The sequence below is a fragment of the Lutra lutra genome, chromosome 1 (assembly GCF_902655055.1).
Source record: "Lutra lutra chromosome 1, mLutLut1.2, whole genome shotgun sequence".
In the NCBI taxonomy this organism is placed as follows: Eukaryota; Metazoa; Chordata; class Mammalia; order Carnivora; family Mustelidae; genus Lutra; species Lutra lutra.
In genome coordinates, this window is record NC_062278.1 from 33,454,183 (window position 1) to 33,467,350 (window position 13,168).

Sequence of the window (13,168 nt, forward strand, 5' to 3'; positions counted from 1 at the left end):
TATTCTCCATTATATAAGTTTGAAGTTGGGGAGTGAAGGAAATCACAGAAGGAGAACATGCAGAAAAATCAAGAGAAAAGTTCTATGGGCAGAATCTGCGGAATATGCAACATTGAAGAAAATGGTAGAGGACAAGGAGACAGCAGAGCAAGAAGTAGAAAAGTCAAATGTATGGAGGAAATTTAGAACAAAATGGTGTCCTGAAATTTATTCGATGTATTACAAATTTCACAAAAATCTAAAGTGGGATGAAGTCTGAAGCTTGGCCCTGATTTGTCAAACCCTAAATCTGTACTGTCTAACTGTGCAGATTAGGGCAGATTAGGGCAGATTAGGGCTGCCCGAAACTACAGTTGGTTGAGGGGTGAAGAATTAGGGACAATCAAGGGAAGGAAACAGGAGGATACTATTTCAAGAAGTTTAATTTTTAAGAGGAGGGCAGAAGATACAGGAGGGATAACGGGAGAAGAAAAGATTCTGAAAACTCTGAAGGACTTTTTCTTCCTCAAATGGAAATAGTTGTAAAAATAAATAAGGAAAGAAGTTAATGGAAAAGTTGAAGCGATATGGAAGAGGAAAATTGAGAGGAAATTGACCCCAATTTCTTTGCTGCTTTAGCACTAGAAACTAAGGCAAAATAGAGAATATCGTCACTAATATGTTAGCTACAGCTACAGCTCCCATAAAAAGGACAAATTCTTTCCTGATATTTTCCCCCTACCTCTGTCTAAGCTCTCACTCTCTAATACCGCTTTTTTTTTTCCTTTTATTGTTTTTACGCCACAGCCAGTGCTCCATGTAATACGTGCCCTCCTTAATCTCTACCACCAGGCTCACCCATCCCCACTTTAATACCACTGTAATACTAGTTTTCATATCCCCAAATTAGGTCACATTGGTCAGAATGAAACTGATTGATTAACTTGCTTAGTTGGAATGTCATTCTAATAAACTAATGAAATCAAGAACTTCTTTCTCGGGTTTACTAAGCTGAATTTAATTTGAAGGAAAAACACCTGTAATCCACAGCATCAGGGAAAAGAACACGACAGGACCAGCCCTGTGTTTTATCCTATTGGAAAAATAGTCCACAGCTCATACCCCTTTGCACGATATGTGAAAAGCCTTATTTTCGTGCACTGTAGCAAGGATAATGAATTTCAGGGCACTTTTTAAGTATGCCAGATCATCATCCGTGAAAAAGAGTAATCCATAAGATGTCAAACTGTACCTACCTAGAAAATTTCATAGTAATAGGAGGATGGATTAAAGCAATATTATATCAGAAGGTGAATCATTACACTAAAGAGAGAAAACATGAAAGGGGAGGATGAGACTGTTGCTTCTCTATTTCCAGCACCAAAAGCAATCAGTGCTCTCACCATCCCGACAAAGACCCTTCCTTGTACATATCCAGCCCCCCAAGGAGTCAGCAAGGGAGCAGATGCTCCATAAACTGCAATTCATGAAAGCCGCATACATTTGTGTCACCGAGTAATCCCATTTGATCACATTAGTCTTTCATCCAGCAGTTTGCATGTGCAGGTGGCTAAGGTACTGCCTTATTGGCCACTTTGTATCACCTCGACGCAAAGTCCTCCTGGGGCTTCAGGTCTACCTCACTGCATCCCGTCTTGCAGTTATTTCTGTCCAAAACCTCCAGCATACCTCACCAGCTGTCTTATCCACAAGCACAATACTCACTGTCAAGGTGTTTTTTTTTTTTTTTTCTCCGTTCAATGTGCTTGTTTCATATAATACATCCCATAGAGTAGATTGATCTGTTGTATTAATGTTCCTTTCCCATGAAACCTCTTTGGGTTCATTGCCTTTCTCTTAATATTAATAGGCAGAGAGAGCCTTCTGTGGAGCTGTGTTGAAAATTAACATTTTTAAAAGATTTTATTTATTTATCTGACAGAGAGCTCAGAGGCAAGGGGAGAAGCAGGGAGAAGGAGAGGAAGAAGCAGGCTCCCCGCTAAGCAGGGAGCCTGATGTGGGGCTCGATCCTAGGACCCTGGGCTCACGACCTAGCCGAAAGAAGACAGAAGCTTAACTGCTCAACTGACTGAGCCACCCAGGGCCCCTGAAAATTAACATTTAAAGAGCACTGAGAAGCCACACTGGAACAATAAATCTTTTTTTAAGGAGTGAGGTTGCCCAACCACAGATGGGCTTAATAAATATTTGTCACAGTAGGGCTCCTGAGTGGCTCAGTTGGTTAAGCATCTGCCTTCAGCTCAGGTCATGATCCTGGAATCCTGGGATGGAGCCAAGCATGGGGCTCCCTGCTCAGTGGGGAACCTGCTCCTCCCTCTGCCTGCCACTCCCCCTGCTTGAATTCATTCTCTCTCTTTCTCTCACTCTTGATCTAGCTCAAATAAATAACATCTTGAAAAAATAATAATTTTGATGTGATAAACTATGTATAACATAAAATTTATCATTTTAACCTTTTAAAGTATACAATTTAGTGACATTAAGTATATTCACATTGTTGTGTAACTATCACTGCTATCCATTTCCAGAACTTTTACATGAATTTCAGCTGAAAGTCTATACTCACTAAATAATATTCCCCAATCCCTGCTCCCCTGGGCCCTGACAATCACCATTCTACCTATTGTCCTTACAGTTTCACTATTCTAGGTGTTGTGTATAAGTGGAATCATAAAGAATTTAACTTTTTTTTATCTAACTTTTCTCACAAAAGACAATTTTTTCAAGCTTGATCCATGCCAAAGCATGGATCAGAATTTCATTCCTTTTTAAAGCTGACTAATAATTAATTATAAGTATACACAATGTGTTTTTCAATTTAGCCACTGATGGACATTTTGATTTTTTTTCTACCTTTGGCAGTTGTGAATAATGCTTCTATGCACATGGGAGCAAAAAAAAAAAAAAAAAAACTATTCCAATCTCTCCTTCCAGTTTTTTAGCACATACACCTAGAAGCAGAATTACTGGATCCTATGATAATTCTATTTAATTTTTTGAGGAACCACCATACCATTTTCCCTCATGGCTACACCATTTTACATTTCCACCATCAGTGCACAACAGTTCCAATATTTCTACATCCTTGCCAACACTTGGCATTTTCTAAGCTTTTTTTTTTTAGATAGTCATCCCAATGGGTATTAGTATAAAACTAAATTTGATATTTGAGAAAGAGCTGTGCATTTACCTCCACATGGGAAGCAATCTAAATCTTAAGAAATGGAGTTGTCCCACTAGCTCAATCCTATTTCTCATAAACTTGTGTCGTAAAGATGATGTTTCTTACTCTGCCATCTCAGGTAAACAAGCTTTGGGTAAATATGCAAGGAAATCATCAAAGTATAGCTTTAACTGCCCCCCGCCATTTCTTCTGACTGAGCCACCCAGGAGCCCGCCTCTCTCTGGTTTCTTTGGTATTTCATATTGTAATTACCTTCTTGGTTAGGCTGAGATAAGTGTTTCTTGCTAGGAAATGCTAAAATCTGTGAAGTGGTGAAATCATCCTCACCACTATGATCATGTTCAATAATCCAACTCCATGGCAGCTGTCCATTGACAATCAAAGGCTATTAGTATCTCATTCATTCATTCATCCATTCATTTGTTCCAAATGTTACTGTGTTTATTCTTCCCAACACTGTTTAATCGAAGTTTCTGAGATGATGGGCTGTTCTATACCTGTTTGATCTAATATGTCAGCTATGAGCCACATGTGGCGATTAACTATGTAAAATGTAACTATTTAAACAGAGTAAGTATTGAGACTGAAAGGCAGAGGATAGGGAATATACTCAATGAAATTGTAATAGCAGGTTTAGATAGATATACTGAGAAATTCTTCATCATCTTTGTCCCAGTTAGTCAGTCTGGTCATTAAAACTGACAAATGCTACTTGTAATCAAGAGGATATAAGGGTGCCTGGGTGGCTCAGTCAATTAAGCATCTGACTTCAGTTCAGGTTGTGATCCCAGGGTCCTAGGATGGAGCCCTGTGTCCCCAGGCTCCCTGCTCAGCCTCCCCCTCTACTTGTGCACCTTCTCTCCATATAATAAAGAAATAAAATCTTTAAAAAAGATAAAGGAGTATAGGTAGGTACTAATTTCTCCTAAAACACAAATCGAAAAGAGATGAGCTTCCTAGGAGAAAATGAGGATGCCTCAAAAAGGAGGTAACACTTAAGTTAGATGTTGAAGGATACAGACCTCACTAATAGAGAAGGAGAAGGATATTTTAAGAAGACAGAAAGCCAAAGGCAATGAGTTGGAAACAAAATGCTGTGTTGAGGGTTGGTAAGTGTGTGGTACAGTGAGAGAGAGACTACGCTAGGGAAGAAGTAAGAGAAATGGAAAGAAGTTAGAATAGTAGTCCCAAATCTGAGTATGAAAGGCAGTGCGCTGAAGAATTCAGATTTTCAGTGTCAACAAAAGGAATGAATAAGAAAAGATACTTTGTGAGTTTGTTCTTTCCCTAAGATAGTTCCTCTCCTTGGTCCAATTTACAATTTATGACAAAAGACATTAATTGGAAAGAGTGGATTTAATGGGCTGGGTGTAATCTGTATTTGGTGCAGAGGCTTTCTTTAAATTTTTTACTTTTTTTCAGGGAAGCTTATAAATATAAGATTCTTGCATTTCATTTGCCAAACCAGACCATTCTTACGCACCTTTAAATTCATACCCAGTATTTAAATAATTTAAGACTTGGCTTAACACTAACCATGTTTGTTTGGTATGTTGCTGTTCATTATAGAATAAAAAACAAACTCTTACAGGAACTATGACTTCATACAAGCAGGTGAAGTGATTTTGCAGTCCCCCTCGTTCCTCATCCCAAAGTAAAATGTAAAATAATATGCACAGCGCACTGCCATAATTTCCTTTCTAAACTTTTTGCGACTGTGTTAATGTTTTGGAGTGGTTATTCAAGAGAAAGCATTGATCAGAAGCTGTTGGTTGTTGTGCTAAAATGTTGTTCCTCCTCTGGGTTATAAAAGTCACCTGGCAAATGGTCAGTCATGCTTCATTCCTAGAGTGAGTCATGATTCTGCCTTTGATCTACTTTGCTGGAGTCTTATAAACAAGGAAAGTGTGTCTTTGAGATATTCATTAATATTCTCCGTAAAGAACTAAAACTGAAGTAAATTATGCTAGGCATAGCTAGAGGACTCATTATGCATGAACAATTCACAAACCATTTAAAGAGATTATACAGTTGGTCATAAAAAGCACTGGTCTTTAATTCTAACTGAATATAAACCTATTTGGGTTGAAATCTTAATTAATGCTTTTACTCTGGTTCATTAACATTGCGATGGTTCAGTGAGATAATGGTCCTCATATCAACCTGGCAGACAATGACCAGAAATATGTGTCTCAAATGAGGACAGATGCCCAGTAGCCTTATAGGCAAAAAAGGAATCCATCCACATATGGAACATTTATATGTGACAACCACACTTCTCAGCACATGGAAACTAAAATCAATTCTAGATAGATCAAAGAGCTGAATGTAAAAAGCAACATTTAAAAACTTAAAATATATATATGAAAATATTTTATGACTTCCCCATAAGGAATGGTTTCTAAAACAAGGCATAAAAAAGAGAAAACATGATGGAGAAGTTTTATTACTTTTAAAGAAACAAAATATACTTTTTAAAAAAACAACACACACACACATACACAAAAGAGAAAAGATGAGATGCAGCCTAGGGAAAAATATTTTCAACGCATTTACCAAAAATGAGTTTGAATATACAAAGGACTTCTAGAAATCTCTCTCTATATATAGGATATATATATAGATATAGATATAGATATAGATATAGATATAGATAGATATACAAAGGACTTCTAGAAATCTGTAGGATATACAAAGGACTTCTAAAAATCTATAAGAAGATAAAGGGCTCAGTAAAAAAAAAAAAAAGATAAAATATATTTTTAAGCAATTCATAGTGGAGGAAACCTGAATTCCCATTGAAAAGATGTTCACTGGACATACAATCAGAAAAGAAAAATTAAAACTATTCAATTTGTTAAAATTTAAAAATTGACAATATTAAATGTTGAGAAGGGCAGATAGAATGGTAGCTTGCACAAATGTGTGTGGAATCTGGAAATGCTACAAGCATTGTGTGGGATTTGGGCAATATCTGAGTAAAGGAAATTAATGAAATTCCACATAGTCAAGCAATTTCACTCCTAAGCATATACCTTAAAAAGCGTTGTCTATGTTCCCAATGATACATGCACACACACATGCACACACACAAATCACTGCTACACTGTTATAGAAAGAAATTTGTGGTAGATTCATAAAAATGGGATACTATACAGCAATGAAAAGGAATGAATAAAATCTCCCTGTATTGACTTAAATAAATCACAAAAATCCATATTCCTGAGAATGCACATAATATGTTACAATTTACTTAAATAATATAGTCATTTAATATAATACTATATATGATTTGGGGGTGTGCCTATATACAGTGAAATTAAAAGTTAATGTGTGGGGATAAAAATAACAAATTTATAATACAATTTACCTCTTGGAGGGAGATGTAATTTGTGTCCAGAGGGCTTAAATTTTGTTTAATATATTTTTACTTAAACTGAGTGATAATTTACAGTCATTTGCTTCACTGTTTTCTCCCTCTTTGCCAAATAAGTACATCATAATATTACAATATTGTAATATTATAATATTACATAATATCAGAGTCAGTAAAGTTCTAAATACTCTGTACACTGTAGCACCTCAACCCTACAGGCCATCTTCTCGTGTGATTATTGAAATTATGCTCTTGGCAAGTATGTCTTTTTGATGCAGGACTCTCTTCCTGCACTAAGAATGAATCACATGATTTGACATACTAAACTCTGTGATCAGATGTTTCTTTAAAGCACAGTAACCCAACAGGACATGTCCATAGTCCTCAGTGAGATCTAATGACCTAGCTGAGATGGGGAGCAACAGTTGTGATAAATTCCATGTGCCTAGTTACATCTGAAATGTTTGTTAAGATGTGGATTGCAGAGTCCCATCCCCATATTTTAATGTATTAAATCTGGTGATGGTCCATTTCTATACTACTTTACTTGATTAAGAGGGTCCCTTGGTTCAATGGCAAAAGTTTGGAAAATACCACTTCAAGGAATTCAGTCTCTTGATAAAAATGAATACATAAATGCAAAAGAATCTCAGAGATGTTACTAAGAAAAGAGTAGAAAGAGACATATTTAAATCTATTTGCTTAACGTGAAGGTCTTCACAGAAGGGTAACACCTGTTTTGTGTTTCCAAAGATCCAAGGATCAAGAAAAGTGAGAACCATTATGAGCTGAAGTTCTAACAAACAAAAGAAGAAAGGAATGCTATATCCTCCGTATTTGAGAAAATGCAGGAGATTTTCATAGTAATTGATAAAGCTGAAGACTGAAGAGAGGAATTCTGAATCCAAATGATAGAGCACCTTGAATGACATGAATGCAGTTTGGGCTTCATCAATTATGCTCTGGAAAGTTGAATGACTTGTAGATATGAAGGACATGGATTTAAGTGGGGCAAAAAGGAAGGTGAGTTGTTAGATTAGAAGGCTGATCCCAGGAAGTAAAAGGGAGACTAGGTGCAAGGCTATCTGTGGAGAAAAGAGGCTAGGTTCAAGAAAGATAAAAGTATTAGTAAATATATATATATATTTTTAAAAATTTTTCCCCCATTACTCAAATGAGGTAGATGAAGTAGAGGGACCTGTCATAGGTTATTCTGCATGGATGCATGATGGACAAGTTATGACTTGGAAAACCAAGTAGAAGGACAAGTATGTCAGGAAGAAAGACATATGTACCTTTGAATAATTTCCTTTTACTAATTTTCCTTACAAATTTTTGCATCACATCTCTAGGTGGAGATATCAAGTGATTTTTGGAAATACAAAATGTGGTGATCAGGAGCAATATATGGACTAGAAATATCAAATTTGGATTTTATTTTTGAAACTCTAGAAATACATCACACCATCTGGGGTGACTGAGGACAGACAGAAGATTGAATCTGACAGATAATTTATGTAAAAAGACGTGATATAAAGTAAATGCTCCAGAAATGTTAGCTCACTCCTCCGAACTCCAAATCCAGAACAAATTAAATGGCAGAAATTGTAATTTATTGGAAATTTTAGAGGTGTATAAAAAAATGATAAGGGTTAGAATAGTGAGAGATGACATGTTGGAGGAAAAACATGACCCACCCTGAACAAATGAATAGGATTGGGTTCAGCAAAGGTGGGAAACCTGCAGATCAGAGAATCCATGTGTGTGGAAATGTGAAGGTGGAGGTGTCCAGCTTCTGTCTCAGAATGAAATAATGGACTCTTCCAAACTCCTTGGTTCTCTCTGTGCAAATTGCAAAGTAAATGACGAAGACCTTAATTTTTATGCTTCTTTTCTAACTTCCAAAGATGATGGTACCATTGGGACGGTGGTTAGAGGTAGGCTTTCTTAATAAAGAAAGAACTCTGTGCTCTGATAACCTTGGAAAGTCACTGTCCGTAGAAGACTGGTCTGAGGGAGGTGCCAAAAAGGGTTTGGACATGAAAAGGATATTCAGGAGATTAAAAAATTATGCTGGAACAAAATTTTAAAAATAATGAAACTTCTTATTTAAATATAATGAGAAAATATTGTTCCATGGTATGGAAAAGCATGCACTCTGTCATGAGCAAGAACTTATTTCCAATTTCGGATCTTCCTCTATCAGATGAATGGCTGTACATTTTTGTTTAACTTCTCTGAGCTTCAGTTTCTTCATATATTAAAGAAATCTAATAAAAGTCTTACCTCGAAAGAGTGATGGGAAAATTCAATGGAATATTTATTGCAGGTAAGATGGCTAATATTGTGTCTACAATTCTCTCCTATGTGGCCTTGGGTAAGTCAGTTACTTTTCTAGCACCTCTATTTCCTGTAGCATTGGAGACTTGGCTGGTCCATATGCCACTAATATATTTTAGATATAACCAAGAATGCATTGAATAATATTGCTCACTCACTTCAACAGCAAGGTTAGAGAGATAAATTATTATGTGACCAGGTTATAGGTCTAGACTCTTGTATAATATTATGGTTATATTTCTGATCTCAGAGATCATAGAGAGAGAAATGGAGAAGCAGGGGTTAGGGAAGGGAGCTGGGGGAGGAGGGGAAGAGAGAGAAAGGATATCAGTTGAGTTTTCTGGGCAATAAGGAGGAACTCATTCTCTAGTGGATTGGATGGAACCTCACCTCCAGTTACGTTTCAAATGGTGCATTTCCCCTGCTCATTCATCAAGCTGCCAAGGGCTTGCTTTGCTGCCCTGTTTTTTGCTTTTCTTTTAAAATTCACATCTTAGCAGTGTCTTGAGTTGCCCAGCCTCATAATGAAAGTAACATGGTAAATCTTGCTTAAATAAAAATAGCTCCTAATACATCAAGGATAGATGGATGCCAAAAGGTGAGATCTCACAGCTGAGTACAACATTAGTTTCCAAATACTGCAAGCAAGTGTATAGCTTCCCTTTCATTTCTGACCAAAGTAATTTTGTATCTGAATTGATTCCATTATGCAATAAAATAAAGACAAATTTACAGGCCAATATAATTCTCTTTGCAGGGATATTTGGATATTTTTCTTTATTCTGGGCAGTATAGAGTAAGAGAAAGTCAGCTTTAAACCTATGGGACTCTCTGAGCAGCTGTCTCTGCCCTCCTCCCACGCTCAGCACAGTGCTAAGCCACCAGAAATCACTAACCCTTTGCAGGGCACAGCCTAGAAGATGGCAACACTGGTTCAAGGACAGGGGAAGGGAAGGAAAGGGAAGTAAACAGAAGCTTGTGGAAAAATCCCCCAAACGTATGATTAACAGCTATTTTCTGAAGCAAGCCTTCATCAAGGATCTGCAGCTGTGTCATTTGCTTCAGTGCTGCAGATCGTACAGGGCTAACTAGGAAGACACATGCAGGAATATATATGGAAAAGGGTTACAGGAAGTCCAAAGGAAGTCCAAAATCTGTGGTAAGGATATGAGATGAATGCCCTCACACCTTACCCTTACCTACTCCTCAGCTTTACCCTTCCCTCCTATGGGAGGAAGATAGATTCCTAAGACACACACAAAAGTCCTGTTACCAACTGGATATTGGTTCTTAGGTGCTGCTGTTTTTGTTTTTGATGTGTTAGGGGCTTTTTGTGTGTTGGGGGGGGGTGGAAAGGGAGGGCTTGATGGACACCCACTAACTGGTTAATAAAATTAATGAATGAAATCATTAATGAATTAATGAATTAATGAAATCAACATGCTCCAGGCCTTTCGCAAAAGCTTTCAAAAGATATAGAAGAGAGGCAGGTTTTGGAGTAGCAACCTGAATCTCTCTAAATAATAGGTCTGAGGAGCATCCAAGTTTGGGCCTGAAAACCTATCTACCACACTTGTAATAAACTCCTCATAAACAGATGGATTCTCAAGATATTTTCCATTTAATATTACACCCTAGTTCCCAAACAGCCATAATTAAGGGGACAAATGGAAAATGGGAAAAGAATGCAATGATAGTGTGTCCTTGCCCCCCCCCTTGCCCCCATATGCTCAAAGAGGTATATTTCTTCTGAAAGTTCCCCTTCAAGCAACCAAGCCCCCAGGTGGGCCTTTCTACGGAGTCCTTCTCCTCTGCCCCTTCCTCCAAATGCTCAGGGGGTTTGGAAATCCACCTCCAAATTAAACAATCTCCCACCACTCCTGGAAATACACAAACCATTTCTTAACAGGCCTTTGGAACACACACAGCCTGATAAAAATCACTTGAAAAGAAACAGGGCAGATGACCCAGAGGAGTTTGCAAGGTCAGGGCACTCCCCGGTGAGGGCGTGAAAGGGTGGGAGTTGCTGAGGTCAGGGTTAAATGACACTGTGAAATGAAGGCCCCTGCCCCGCAGTCGCCTTCCTTCATCTACAGATGGAGTCTCCAGTGAGCTCCTGGGTCTGGAAGCCTGCCCCTTCGGAGCCACAGAGAGGCCACGGAAGCGTATTTCAAAGCCGCATCTAAAGCAGCTCACTTAAAAGCGCCAAGAAAAGCCTGGCTGATGACCAGAATTGCCCCGAATCACTTGCTGCCAGGTTCATCAACGTTTCCCTTCTTCGCTCCTCGTCTCGTTTCCCTTTGGAGTGCAGGTTCTCTAGGACGTTTGGGGGTGCACCCCCGGGATTTTCGGGTAACAGTAGCAGTTTTGAGCCGAAGGGCGGAATGGGATGGCTCAGCATGACATCTCCCCACCCCAACCTGTCTGCCCGTAGCACAGTGGCCCCTAAAAGGATAACCCAGGACCCCTGCGGCCCTTCCTGCGCAGGGCCCTCGGGATGTCGCGGCGCGTGGCCGCTGGACGCAAGCAGCCCCCGTCGCGCCGCAGCCCCCGCCGATTAGCAGCAGTGGCTGCGGCAGCAGGACCGCCACCCCAAGCTCCCCGCTCCGCCCGCCCGCGGGGCTCTGCCTGCCTCTCCCCATTGTGTCCGCAGCGCTGCGGGGCTGAGCCGCGCGAGCCGCTGCACCCGCGCCAACCCCGAGTCCCAGGCAGGGGGAGCGCGGAACGGAAGAGGGGGCACAGAGAAGGAGCGAGAAAGGGCCCCCAGAAGGGCACCGCGCTTCATCAATAATGCAGAGGCGCCCGGACCTCCCTGCAATACGTTTTCCAGCTAAACGCCACCAACTGGAGCGCTTCCTGGCACGTCCCACGCGTGTGGTTTTTGTATGTGAAAAATGGGACGCACCTTGTTCATTCATCTATCTTCTCTCCCTCTTCCTCGCCCCTCAGATAAAGCCCATAAAGCCCACCCTCCAACCGCCTTAGCTTTAAACCCCCACCGTTCCACCTCAGCACTGCACGTCCAGGCAAAAGCTGCATGTTGGAAACGCAGGTCCTGAAAGACTTCACCGCCTGCATATCACTAAGAGTTCATCAAAATTCATCTAGTAATGCATATTTTCAAAGCACCCGTTCTCACCCTCCTCGTTAGAGAACGCTTTCAAAGTTTGGAAGCTCAAATGGCGTCGGAGCTGCTGGTTTCTGTGCCTCTGCCCACATCATAACCACGGTACGCTCAGAGACCCCGAGACGACGCGGGGAAGTTGCCCAGCACGAGCCCCGCAGGCCCCTGATGCTCTGAGCATCTCTAGAAGCAGTTCTCCCGTGTGTCCCCTGGAAGCCCAAATGCGGCAAAGAACCGCTTCACACAAGGGTTAACCCAGCCCCACACAACAGACACAAATCCCGAAACTTCTTTGTGAAGCAGGGGCAGCCCACCTGGAACGGACGCCCCAACAACTTGCAAGGGAATAAAAACAACACACACACACACACACACACACACACACAACCAAAAACCAAAAACAAAACCCATGGCATCCCCGCAGGGAAACTTGTTGAATACGGCTGCAATTTCCGATTTAGCCTGAAGGTTTCTGACTCTACCCCCCAAATACCCCAGTGCACCAGTCACAATTTCTGGACAAACTGCGGAGTCCTGTCCGCACCCATTCTGCACTCCAGCCCCCGCCGATGGAAAACCGAGCGTGTCCCTTTTGACAGTTTCTAAAGCCGGCTGTCACTTCCTTTGCAATCATTTGGGAGACTTACCCTTCCAGAGGACTGTTTCGGAAATCTAGCGGTTCCGTGGTGCAGGCGCAGCCCTCCAACTTTGCTGTGCACGGAGACCTTCCCGAGTTTAAAGCAAGCCAAAGCTGTCTGGGACTTTTAAACCCAAGAGTGGGGAAATTAGGGAGAGAGTAAAGTCGGGTTCCTTCTCAGTATCAGCACCCTGGAAAAATCCAATCCTTCTTCGGTAGAGAATTCTTTGAAACCCGTTATCTGTATTACTATTAATGCGCAGAGCAGACGGCATTGCATGCAAATAGGTCCAAGTGTGCGCTTCTATTGGTGGCTGCGGAGGCCCCTGGGTCCTACTGCTCCGGCTCTAAACTACACAGCAGCACTACGCACGCAGCTTTGGAGGCGCGGAGGGGAAAATGGATTTAATTGATTCGTTACCTCTGGTATTGTAATGCCTGCTGCGATGTTTAACCGAGGAAAAAACCCTCACATCTGAACTCCTGTCATGTGATCTATCATTTCAT

General features: G+C 40.6%; 1 protein-coding gene across 3 annotated transcripts in view; it reads right to left on the reverse strand.

The window, feature by feature from the left end:
- The window catches only part of ROBO1 (roundabout guidance receptor 1), a 1,187,644-nt gene extending 1,174,759 nt beyond the window's left edge, over window positions 1-12,885 (reverse strand). For all 3 annotated transcript variants that reach the window (XM_047722064.1, XM_047722068.1, XM_047722063.1), the window contains exon 1: window positions 12,672-12,885. The gene's annotated coding sequence lies outside the window, so the exon portion shown is untranslated. The remainder of the gene's footprint in view (window positions 1-12,671) is intronic.
- Window positions 12,886-13,168: the final 283 nt, after the last annotated feature.